This window comes from Dromaius novaehollandiae, chromosome 2 (genome assembly GCF_036370855.1).
Source record: "Dromaius novaehollandiae isolate bDroNov1 chromosome 2, bDroNov1.hap1, whole genome shotgun sequence".
Lineage (NCBI taxonomy): Eukaryota > Metazoa > Chordata > Aves > Casuariiformes > Dromaiidae > Dromaius > Dromaius novaehollandiae.
Window position 1 is genome coordinate 49,548,286 of NC_088099.1, and position 12,564 is coordinate 49,560,849.

A 12,564-nucleotide genomic window follows, 5' to 3' on the forward strand; every position below is an offset into this window, starting at 1 on the left:
GCTTGCGCACTTCCGGCTTCCGCGCGCCTCGGGAAGTTGGGGCGCATGAGGCGCCGTCGTGCCGGTGTTGCGAGCTGTCCGGGCGTCTTGTGTCGGGGGCTCCGCGCCGCCCTGTCTCCCTCCCGCCTGCCCCGCTTGTCTACAGGCGAGGTCGGGAAGGCACTCGTTATTTTTTCCACAAAAGCTTTTCATGGGGGCTAGGCGATGGGGAACGTTTCTCCCGGCTCTAGGCGCCTGGCTCGTTGGGGCGCACTGAGCGCCAGCCGGGCCTGGGCAGTCACGGGCACTGCTCCGGACACGGGGCCTGCTGAGCACCCGCTGCGCCGGAAGATTTCCCGTCCGAGCAGCTCAAATGCATCATAAACCAAGGGGGTTGTTCATCGTTCTCTGCCCTCTGCCAAGGTAAAAGTTGCTCAAGCTGTGAAGATACATGAGTGTTTGGGAAGGACTTGCACAGTGAGAAGTACCCTAAGAAAAATGAGAAAATAAACAGGTTTTTTTAACCTCAGAGAAAGGTCTGAGTGGTGTGCTGCATACAGGGCAGGTTGGCACGGGCGCGGGGAAAAAACAAAGTGTTCTTGTTAGGAGAGTGTGGTTGGTTCTCTGCTAGATATCCCGGGGAAATCAGTATGTGGAATGCACTTAAAAACTCGTACTGTATATTAGCACTAAAAATAATTTTTTTTGACAGCCTTAATTGAGTGTTTCATAACAGTGAGTGGTTGATGTTGTAAGTTTCATGTTCTTAGCACAGCTCTTGTGTATAATTTTCAAATTATTTTTAATACTGCTATCTGGCTTCATACTGATACATACCTAGGTAAAAAAGACCCGTGGCTTACAAGGATGACTGGTGACTTGCATGACACACTACAAAACCAGAGTTTCTGTAGGTGTTTCCTGCTCTCCTTCCCTAAACTCCTTGGTCAGTCAGGTGTTAAGTGTTTCTGGCTGTGCCTACTTCAGCAGGCAGTATGATGCAGTGGCAGCAGTCCTGGGGAGTGAAGCACATTTGGGGAGTTTTACTTTGGATTAGCTCCGGTCTGGTCCCTTTAATGAGCTGAACATTCATTTATCAGTTGGAGCATAGCTGATGCATTTCTGGAATGCATTCCATGGCTTATTTGTATCCTGAAGGAATCAAATTTCTGCACGCCACTATTATTTAGTGGGGATCACTGGTCACTTTTCAGTAGTAAGGGTCAGCAGTGGAGTTACTAATGCCCCCAGGATCAATGCAGGGACTATCCTACTCAATATCCTCAGCGGCGAGAGTTAGAAAGGAGTGAACAGTGAAATATCCAAGTTGACAGATGAGACTAAGTCCACAGGCTTGAGCTCGCAGGCTTAAGCCCTCTCTGGGGTACAGGGAGGAGGAAAATGAATGCCACCTGCAGAGGGTCATATCTCCCCAAAAGGGAGTGAGAACCTCAGGGAAGTTTGGGGGCTGTGGGAGCAGGGGGGTGAGTCAGCTATCCCAGGGCAGGGGCCCTTGGGGAGAGGAGGGAGCGCCAGGGTCACCTCTGTGCCCTGCTTGGGGCCTGCCTCTCAGGGCTTATCCTCTCCCTGGTGATGGGTCAGACCTGGGGCCACAAGCTCCTCCAAGATGGCGAGCAGACACGCAATCTTTTCATTTTCAACAAAATAGCAGGGGCAGGGGAGGAGGGCAAGGCAGGGAGGAAAGAGGCAGCCGCAGGCCTGCGGTAGTGGCAGTGGGCTGTGGTGCACACCCTCCCCCTGACCCTGAGGAGGTGAGTAGGGCCAGGCCTCCTCCTGAGGCTGGTCCCTGCTAACAGCTGTGGAGCTAGTGGAGTACGAGGAAAAGGGAATGAAACTGCAGAAAAAGCAGCCAGGCTCACACACTCTCGCTAAATGGCATCTGCTAATGCTGCTGTCCAGCGCGGATAGACCTTTCGTCTGACCCAGCAGCACATTTCTCACATTCTAAAACTTGACAATGCAAACCAAACTATAGTAAGGGGAAATGATTGAGAGAGTCCCTTAAAAAAGTGGATTCCTGATCCGAGCTAAAACGCAGATGCACCCTGTGCTTTCTGTTGAGAGCACAGGAAAGACTGTATTCTGGCTCCCAGCTCTGCCTGTCTCATGGCTTCGTCCACAGGAGCTAATAACTGCAGTAGCACAGAAATTGCTTTTTCCTCCCCTCTGCACTCGCAGCTTGGAGCCTGCCTAAGGTGAGTCAAATACTTGCATAGTTCAGATGCTCAGCTAGCAAATCTTCCCCGTTCGCATGAAAACAGCAATTTTCCAATGGCTTAAGTCCAGATCTGGTTCGTTTTTCTCAGGGACGGCAAAAGGCTTCTCCCTGATATAAAGGCCACATCCTAGTATATTTGAATACCCTTATCCAAGGCAAAGCGACAGTGAAGGTTATCAGAGGAAAAGGCTGCCAGATCTGTTAACAAGGGCAAATCAATGTCTTTGTCTCTAGCCTCATTACGGTAAACTGATGACATGTTGGCTGAAATAGAAAAAAAAATCAGCCTGAGGGAACCACCTGGAATGTAAAAATTCACACTGTGTGATTAGTGCTTGGCAAAGTTGTAAACATTGGAAACGGTGGCTTAAAATGGAGAGTGTCAGGCAAACTTAACAACTGCTCCATCTATGACAAGCAGGTGCCTGGGAGTGATTATATCTGCAGTGATACGCTCTGTCCTGTTTGATGTTCCAGTATTTTGGACATTGGTGAACCATCTGCCTCGGGCTCAAGAGCGAACATGGAGTTGCCTCAGCTCTGGCATGCGAATACCTATGCGTATCTATACGTGCTTAGCCTTCAGCGTGCAGACAGTGCATCTAGCACAGAAGCATACGATGGAAAACGCTAGCACCCCCGGTCCTGTGTGTCCCACCTGCCCTCCAGCATCCTCCCAAACGTGGGCAGCCGTGTCCTGCATGTGGCACCGAAGCAGCAGTCTTGTTCTGGCTGCTGCGTGTATTGGTCCCCTTCATTTTTTAGTACTTTCTTCCTTATACAAGAAGTGTTTTTTTCCTTATACAAGCCATATTTTATTCCATATACAAGATGTATTCTTCCAAGAACCGTGTTTTTTCTTTCCAAAAATGCGTTTTCTCTTCTGACAAACGTACTTTTCCTTACATAGACCGTCTTTTTCCCTCGTAAAACCTCTTTTTTTCCTCGCGAACCCCGTATCCTTTCCTTTTTTTTTTTTCCCCCCCCCTCTCTCCTCCTGTCAAACACCGCATTTTTTCCCTCACAAAGACCGCCTGCCCGGAGAGGGGGCGGGTGGCGCAGGCGCTGGGCCCGCGGGGCCCTGCGGCACCGGGGCGGAGGGGCCGAGCCCCCGCGGCCGGGGCCCGCGCGTAGGCCGGGGCGCCCGGCGGGGGCGGTGCCGCTCACTTCCGGGTTCCTCCTCGCCGCCCGCCCCTCCTCCTCGCCGAGCCAGCGTAAGGGGCGGCGGGGGAGGGGGGGGCGCGCGCGCGCGCGGACGGGCTCCTCGCGGCGCCTGGGGCGGCGCGCGCGGGGGGCGCGTTGCGCCGCGGCGCGCGGCGGGACGTTGGCCCGCGCGGCGTTGGCGGCGCGCGCTCGGGCGCGCGTGGCGTGGGGGCGGCGGGGCGCGCGCCGGACCCGCGGCGGCGGCGGCGGCCTGCGGGGTAGGTGGCGGGGAGCGACGGTGGGGGCCGCGCCCGTGTGGGCGGGGGCGTGAGAGGCCTCGCCGCCGCGGGCCGCCCGTTGTCCCCGGCTGCTGCCGTTGCGCTGCCGCCGCGGTGGGGCCTGGGGAGCCGGTGAGGGCCCGGGGCGGGAAGGGCGCTCGGTCGGCGCCGGTGGCGACCCGGAGGGTTGTTTACGGGAGCCGTTCGCCTCGGTGGCGGGGTGGGAGCGCGCCGGGTGGTGCCGGAGGAGCGGCGCCGCGCTCGCTTATAACGCCCGGTTCCGAGCGGCGCCGGCCTCGGTGTCCGCTCGGCGTCCGGGTCCGCTTCGGCGTTTGCATGACTAAACGGTAGCATTCAGGGCTGCATAATGTCTCTCCGGCAGGAGATTTGAATTCCGAGGCCTCAGCAGTTTCGCCAGGGTCCTGTAATGTGCTCGCGAGCTGTAGTGGTGCAGCGCGCTGCTGGTGCCGGCAGCTGAGCAGAAGCGCTCGCTTCGAAGGTGTCCGTTTGTCACCTGAGGTTCACTGCGGCTTTGCCGTGGGGTTGTAGGAAGGTGACGAGCTTCAGTGCTGGGAGTAAGCTGTGCTGAAACTACGATGCTGTGCTGTGGCTGCTCTCGTTGACATAGCGAGTTGCGTTTTAATAGACAGTAAATCTGGTTGTTTTTAAACAACAACAGCTGAATATTTTTGGAGTACTTCTCAGAAGTATTTTTTAAGAGCAAGTAGCATGCCGTATGACCTATTGGAAAAGTTTAAGCTTTGAGAAAGCATAGGAATGGAGACGACAAAATTCTGGTCTTTAATGTGCTTTTCCTCTGACTATGTGCCAGGAAGGGATGCCTGGTGGACACCAGAACTCCGTAACGTGTTTTCCTTTGATCCTGATTCAAAACCCATAAAGTATATTGTGCAGCATGGAAGAGGGAGACTGTGTGCCAGGCTCTTGATGCAGCAAGGATGCAAAATGTCACATCTGTAGGAAAGATGACTTTTGCCCAAATTCAGATGAGTACTTAGTTACAATGGCATCACCAAGAAGGGGTTTATATTGTGCAGTAAGTGACTGCTTCCAGTCCCTACCATTGTAGATAGTAAGTACCATGTTTTTTCTTTGCTTAATGAAAACAGCAAGTCTTCTGTAGAGCCTTATAGTGATACCAGTCAATATAAGTGGAGCCACACGTTAATTCATGTGTCTTTAAGAAGCAACGTGCAATAAAGATCCAACCCTTCATATACTACAGTTGTGTCAAAGTAACTTTTGCTGTTGCATCAGTGAGATAGCACTGCTTGTCACATCAATGGGAGCTACTCATGGTAGTAAGTTGTATTTGGACTGAATATGTATTGAAATTTAGAAGATGCGCCCCAGAAGCTCCGTGCAGTTATAGGTTTATAAAAGGATAAATTTAAGATCTGCCTAAAAACTAAAGATATTTCTAGCAACACTTAACATGTACTGGGTATTTTTGTTAATGTTTCTGTTTTACATTTTTGGTTTTCGTTTTAAGTAGTATCATTATAGACAAGGTGTGTATGCCAATTTGAAATCGTTTGTTTAGTCGTAAGGGGCCCTTAAAATGACATGTAATTTAATTCAACCATTGGGTGTAAGTTGTAATCTTCATTCAGCAGATACAGGATTGCTATGCCCAAGTAGTTATGTGTCTTTTTCTGAGCAGTTCACTTTGTGTCAGTAAAGGGGAACAACTGATGGTCTAAGGCAGTATGCTCATAGCTTGAGCGATGGTAGCTCAGCTTTGGTGAATGTCTTTTGCTTACCTAATGTGAACGTAGTTTTCTTGATGGGCGAGTTACTGTGTATTTCCCACAGAACAGGAGCCAGCAGTGTCACGTAGGCAATGTGCTCCAAACCCATGCGTTGTGTTATCTCGTCGTAGCTTGCTCAGGCAGCCGTGCTCTTAGGATACATCCATAATGGGTTATGCCTCCTGCAGAGGGGACCACAGTGTAGGTGATGGGTATCCAACCTAGCTTGGGTCTGGAAACAGCCTGGCAGCAGCTCAGCCAGTCTCTGCAGACATTAATTGGCTGAGCTTACTGTTATCTCTGGTCTTTGTGCAGCGTAGGCATGATTTTATGCTTAGATTGATACCCTGGAATGCTGTTTTTCTGTCATTCTGACTGAAGAGAGCAGGTAATGTAAAATAGGACAAGATGTAAAAGCGTATTGTCAATTTTTGGTTTCCCTGTCCCGTGTTTAGTTGGTTAAAGCAAACCAGATGGGAATGATTGCACCCAGAACATCCTGTTTGACTTATGCATGCAACTAATCTGAACCTTAAGATTGCTTTAGAGAAAAAGAGAAATCAAAGCTTTCCTAATTAGAGCTATATATTTCCTAGGATCTGCAGACAGTGGGGAAAAAAGATTGCCTGTAGCTTCATTGGAGCTGCAGTGCAGCAAGTCTGCCAGTGACACTTTACACATTGCCCTATTGATAGGGAGTCAAAAGGAAGTGCCAGCTTGCGTCCGCAGACTTTGGATGCCAGAGGCCTCCTGCAGCAGTAGTTCCCAGCTAAGGAGGCACCAGGCATTGTAGGCAAGGTGCAGCTGTGTGCTCGCTCTTTGTGCATGGGAGCACAGGGAGGTTGACTCCTTTGGACTGGTTCTGGCGGTGCTCCTGGAGTGGGAGGTGTGTGGTGCTTGGGAGTGCCTCTGGCGGGTGGTGAGAGGTCTGTCTAGGTTTGCTTGCATAGCTCTGCCCCACCAGGTTACAAGGTGACTGCACAGAACTGGTCCCCTTAGGGGAGAGGGGGTACGAAGGGAATGCGTAAAAAACAGCTGAGGGTAGGGGTGGAGAAGTGAGGAAGTGAGAAAGAAGGCTGCAGCAGCAGGGTTCAGCCAAAAAAGTGTTGGGAATCACTGCTTGGGAGCCTTAATAGGAAATAAAACAGAGATGTGGAAAATCTAGCGTTAATACTGCTTTGGACAATGGAAGATTGTTGAACAGGAGGAAGTGCAAGGCCTTTGTTGATGTTTTTGCTGTTAGCCTGATGGATGGGGTGTGTGTGAAGTTCAGCTACAAGTTTTGCAGTAGGAACTGACAGGGACTGAAGCCTTTAAAGTGGTGGAGTATTCAGAAGTTACAGTGAATGGGCTGAAATTGAAACAAAGAGAGTGAATAAATGGAAAATGAAATACTGTGCACTTCATATAAAAGAAAAGAAAAGGACACTGAAACATTCACATGACCTAGTGGGAAGACAGTATTATCATACTGTAGATACAGGGAGATCAGAAGATTATAGCAGGAGATAGAGGGAGATAGTAATGTGATGTACATCTGTGTTTTCTGCAGTGGCTGCTTCAATCACTGGTGTCCAATATAACATAGATACACGGAATATTCTGTGCTGAAGTTAGTGTGGTCCACAAGCCTCAGTATTTCAAAGGGTAACAAAATTAACACACACACGCAGGCACAGACACGCACAATGTATTTTTTTATGGAGACAGGGATCACTTGTACTCGCTACTGCAACTGTGAATGGAGCAATGAACGCTAAGTTTGCCAACCAAGAAATTCTTTACAACGTTTTAAAAACTTCATCATACAACATTGAATCTGCAAGTTTTTCTTGTTCTCTGAAGTAGCGGTGTAGCTTTCTCCTAGGCTAGCTCTTAACGTCACATAGCTGGATCCATAGCTGGATAATGACTTTCACTTCTGGCCTTTTCAGGGTATAGGTGGTGTTTTGTTTTTGTTTCACTGTTTCATCAACACCATATTTTAATATATGTCAAGTGTCCTTCAGTATCTGGTGTAGTTACCTGTTCAGGTGCTATATTTAGATTTAAAATCTAAAATGCCTTACAGCCTTTCATATGCTTATCTGCAAAGCTCCCCTGAATGATATGGAAGAAGTCTAGACTACAAGTGGGGAAAACAATACAGAGAAACTGAGTGACTTGTTCGTGCTTATGGAGGGCGGGGTCTGTAGCAGGAGAAGATAGGAGCCACATTTTGGGTTAGACTGAGTGAAAAGGCATGTCTGATAGTTAAGGTGCATTTTCTCCTGTAAAAGACAGTATCCACAGTCTTCTTTAGACTGGAATGGTTCTGCCAGCATCTTATTAAAATTAATACTTAAAAAAAACCCCTCTCTTCTGCTTCTCTGCAAAATATATTCTTTATGCTATGAAGGCAGTATAGCTTCTAAAATAGATGCTAAAAATAATACCAATTGTATAGACAGACTTTCCCCCTCTATTTTTTTTCTATTTGAGGTTGATACAGGGCAAATTGAGAATTTAAATTCCCTCTAACCCAGTGGCTTGCTATTTTAAGTCCTGAGTCTGCATCAAAATTGGAAAGAGGACCAGGAAGGCTTCTTCTATTTTCTCATAAGGCTGTCTATTTAGAATAAGTGCAAGGTCTGTGGGAAAGCATGACATCGCCATTTGTTGTTTTCTGTTATCCAGTGCAATCCCTTCTGCAAGATTGTTCTGTGCTTCTAATCCTTATTCCAGATAGTCAACAGTGCCACAAAGCTAGTTTGTATTTATGTTTTCAGGATTGATATTTCTCTTTTTACATAGATTGAGTAGCTCCTGTTTATTTAGTCTATCAGGAAACTGTAAGAAGTAACAGAATTGCTCTAATGCTCTTGCTGCTCTGACCATTAAGATATTATGGTGGTTGTTATTTTGTAATGGTTTATACTTAATGACAGTTTTGTGAACTACTTTAGATCTCTGCAGATCTCTGGTCAAAAGCTTATTAAAATCACTAAGCTTGGGATTAGACCCTTAGTCTTTACTGCCCTTCTGACTTGTAGCCTGTTCCTAGATGAGGAACCACTGGTCTGTCCTGCTTCAGTGTGTCTGTACCTTGGACAGTAACTGTGTTGTCTCTGTCTGCCTTTCTTCAGGCTAGCAGGCCGTATAGATGGGGGAGCAATCATTTATCACATATCTCCGTTCTTTTGCATTATAATTTATTTATACAGTGCATCTCCATTGGTTTAAACAGAACTGATGTAGACATTAACCAGGACGCTGTTACCATCTGTCCTGAGAGATTGTGTGTCACAAATGTTAGGATAGGAAATAAACATGTTTTTAATTGAGAAAACATGGCCTTATTCTCCTGACAGTTATACTAATGGAATTCCACTGACACAGTTGAAGTTGCTTCTTTTTTACAGTCATGTAAATGAGAGAACTAGGTTTTGTGCCTTATGTGGCTATGTCTCTTTTGAACCTGTCTCTCTCAGCCTGATCTGGGCCCTCAGAATGAGTTTCTAGACCTGACAGATCTCTCTGAGGTTGTCCCTACCTACCCCTGTTCTCCTCAGGGAGAAGTTCCCTCTGTGTATGCATATCCCCGTTCAAATGGATTCCTCGGAAAGACACAGCTGCAGTTAAATCTTCACCTCTAACAAAGTGCTTCCAATAAAAGCCATAAAAATCTCTCACCTCTTAAGTGTGTGTTTTCACTAAGGTCTTGATCATGGCCCCATCGAAATAATGAAATGACCGTGTAAAACGTAAAGTTTTCTAAACCGTGAATATAGCTCGGAGTTGTAATGTAGTCACTCACTCCTCTCGCATATAGAAAACATTGTACCAGGGTTACTGCTTGGCTTTGTGTTCCCCCCACAACAGATTTCCAAACTTGTGCATTTAGCCTTAAAAATTATAAGTTTGTTTTAGGTCTTGTGATGTTTTAAAATTATTTTTGAGGGATTTATTATAATTCACAATCTGATTTCTTTATGCCACTTTTCTTCGGTATGGAAGCTGAAACTCTGGTGTGATCACATGACTTCAGCAGCCAAAGGCTCCTGGAGAATCTGAGATTTTGTGAGCCTCTTGCTGAAAGCACAGGGGTAGCTGCACATACCCCTACAGCATAATCCTTCTGTTGCCCTACTCCTGGGGTACTGGAATAGAGTTAGCAGTGCTAACTTTCCACTGTGACATTTTGATGTGGGTCATCAGCTGTCTGGGCAGTGCAGTGATAAGATCCCTGTGCCTGATCCTTCCCCATTGCTTTTGCCATTTTAACCGGAGAGAAGTAGTTTTCAACTTTTTCCTGAAAATATTGCAGGGGAAATACAGATCTCTGGATAGCAAATTTAAGGCTGCTAATAATAGCCTTGCTTTTTTTAGCTGCCTTTCAGAGACCAGTTAGAAGTGTCCTGTTGACCCTCCATGGTTCTGTAAATTGGGTTGAAAACTGCTGTTCTGATGGATATCTGGATCAGTCTACAGGAGACTGCCAGAAATTCTCAGCATAGCTGGGTTATTTTGTTCCCTTCCTGTTGATCAGATAAAGCTTTTCAGGCCTTGCAGAAACCATTAGGAAACGTATGCAGAATATTGATATTTCCTTGCTATTCCTGCTAGAACTTGCTTTGGCAAGTTTTGACAGGCTTGTTGTTAGATTTGAACAGTATGAAAGTGTGGCAGGAGAAGCATTGGTTCATAGCCTGTTAATTTGAAAACAGAACATGTTCTCCCATTTCTGTTGCAAAGGAAGATTGACTACGTGATGTTATAATCAGTTAAGCTTTATATATAGAAAATGGAAATGAACTTCAAAATGGTGTCTCTCACAGTTTCAGTCTATATCCCCTGTATTTATTTTGTTTAAAGACATGTCTTATCTATCTGCATTACCTAGTTTAGCTGTCATGAGTATAATATGACTGAATGTATGTTTGTTTCCTTTAGATAACAATAAAAAGTTAACTTTAGTGTTGTCTGTCAGCTGTTAACATACTGTCAATGAACTGTAGTTCTGAGTGTGTCATGAAGTCTTCCAAAGCATCTCTGCAAAGGATGTAAAAAGCAGACTGAAAACCCTGAAAAGTTGCAGTATTTGCTCATGGCCTCATTCTTCTTTTCAAAATTTTTTAAATATAACTGTCAAAATTTGAAGTTTGTTGAGTTTATATGACCAAATGTAAGCTCTTCCTGAAGTTGAATGTTAATAGACTTCTAATAGAGGAAATGGTTGCAATGCCTGAATACTGTTGCTTTGCAAGTCATACCCATGTGCTTGACGGTAGTAACATAAGTAATTAAATGGAAATAAGTGGGATGATGATGTTGGTGTTAAGCTTGGTGTAAGTTTTATAACATCAGAATCACAGGTACCCTACAGCTACCAGTAGGATGAAGGCCCAAATCATTTGTTAGCTGATTCTTAACATGTTCTTCAGGAGTTGCTGGCCAGGCTGTTCTTAAAAAAGAAAAAAAAAAATCTTTGAAATGGCTTACGTCACGTCAGAAAACAGTTACTCAATTTATATAGGGTATAAAAGTGTATTTTAAGTGTTCATTACAGCAGGAAATGGGTTGTAATTTATTTACATCCCTAATGTGTATATTATATATTTTTTGATTATGCCTGCAATGCGAAATGCCTTCCAGATACAAAAGAAAAGGTCTTTGCTCTGACATGTCCTTAAGCTAGACTGATGCGCTTATTGTCATTGTGTCTCACACTCAGTGGCCTCTCTTGTAGCCTTAGACTGTGATGAAGTCCTCTGCCTTTAGTGTTTACATATCATTTGCTCCAGAGCAGGAGGGACTGACATATTCCAGCTGTGTGTTGTAAATTAAGTTCATATGTAGTATGATTCAAAGGCAGACCAGTTAGGCCAAGTTACTCCTCTTACCCCCCTCCCTTTTTTTGGGGGGGGAGGGGGGGTATTGTTCATATGAGAATAGCAGGTTGGGCACTGTAAGCAAAAACAGGTATTTGTATATATAAGAACAAGGAATTAAAAAAATTAACCAGGCCACACAGAGGAGAACCTGAGACCCTGTGCTTCTCTGACATGACTCTAAGATTATATACGCTGAAATAGCTATGTATTTCTCAAATAATGAATGGTGTTCGCATACTGATTCCTGACTTCATTCCGTCTCCTGAAGACGACTCCTTAAGCAAGCATTGAGTAACAAAACCTATTTAAAAACAAATTTGTCCTCCAGCCAGAAGTCTGAGTTGGAGGCCTATGCTGTATCCACTTATCCACTACTTTTCTGCCCTGTGGAAATCAGTCTCCAAACTTTGAGGTGTATCAAGGGCCCTTCCCATTCCTATTTAGACACTTCCACAGCAATAGCGCTCGCATGCTCCCCGCCCTCCCCCAATAATATTTACGAGAGAGCTGTAGATATTTCACTGGAGTGAAACCATTTCCTGCGTTTGCAAGAGATCTGAATTTTTGGTTGACTGTCGGTAGATAGTGTGCTATTCAGGAATAAAACCACAATTTTAATCGCTTTGTATTTGCCTGGGTATCAGTCTCTAATAATACTTAAAGTGCAATGCCTTTTGTCAGACTAATTCTTCTGTTAAATAGGAATTTACTTCTCATGTGAGCTTTTCCATGCTTTGCTTTGGAAAACAAAACCAAGTCTTTTAATATAAGTAAAGTTCACAGAGTCTGGGTGAAAAATCCTGACTGTCTATATTCAGGACTATTCCAACTTGTTACAGCATCTGATGTCAAATCTAAAACTTTAGTTTTAAAATTTAAACACCTAAATTACTGTTTTTTTTCTTATTTTGTAATTTAATATGATCTTACTGCCAGCTAAAACATCCTTGTTAGGCACGAGTCTTTAATCTTGTTTCTTTTGAGCTGGCAAGCCGATATAATTTGTAAAAAGATTATGAAATAATGTAATGAAGTTTAAATTGTTAACTTGTGTGTGTCGGGGGGATCTGGGGCAACTGAGTCTCTAAAACATCTTTAAGCTGTGTAAATGTATGAATAAGTAAGTATCCTTACAGAAATAATGAAAAATTGGGGAAGTGATAAGGACTTACTTGTAGGTATTGATTTATCTGACCTTATGCTAGCAGATTGTATGGGTAATAGCTGTTTCTGAAAATCATAGAGCATCTTTCACTAAATATCAAGAGTCATGAGCTAAA

General features: G+C 45.3%; 1 protein-coding gene across 6 annotated transcripts in view; it reads left to right on the plus strand.

The window, feature by feature from the left end:
• ZDHHC3 (zinc finger DHHC-type palmitoyltransferase 3) overlaps nucleotides 1-12,564 on the plus strand; it is a 38,518-nt gene continuing 25,954 nt past the window's right edge. For 2 of the 6 annotated variants that reach the window (XM_064506427.1, XM_064506431.1), the window contains exon 1: nucleotides 3,297-3,432. The gene's annotated coding sequence lies outside the window, so the exon portion shown is untranslated. The other 4 variants (XM_064506430.1, XM_026094029.2, XM_064506428.1 and 1 more) reach the window with 4 other exon arrangements.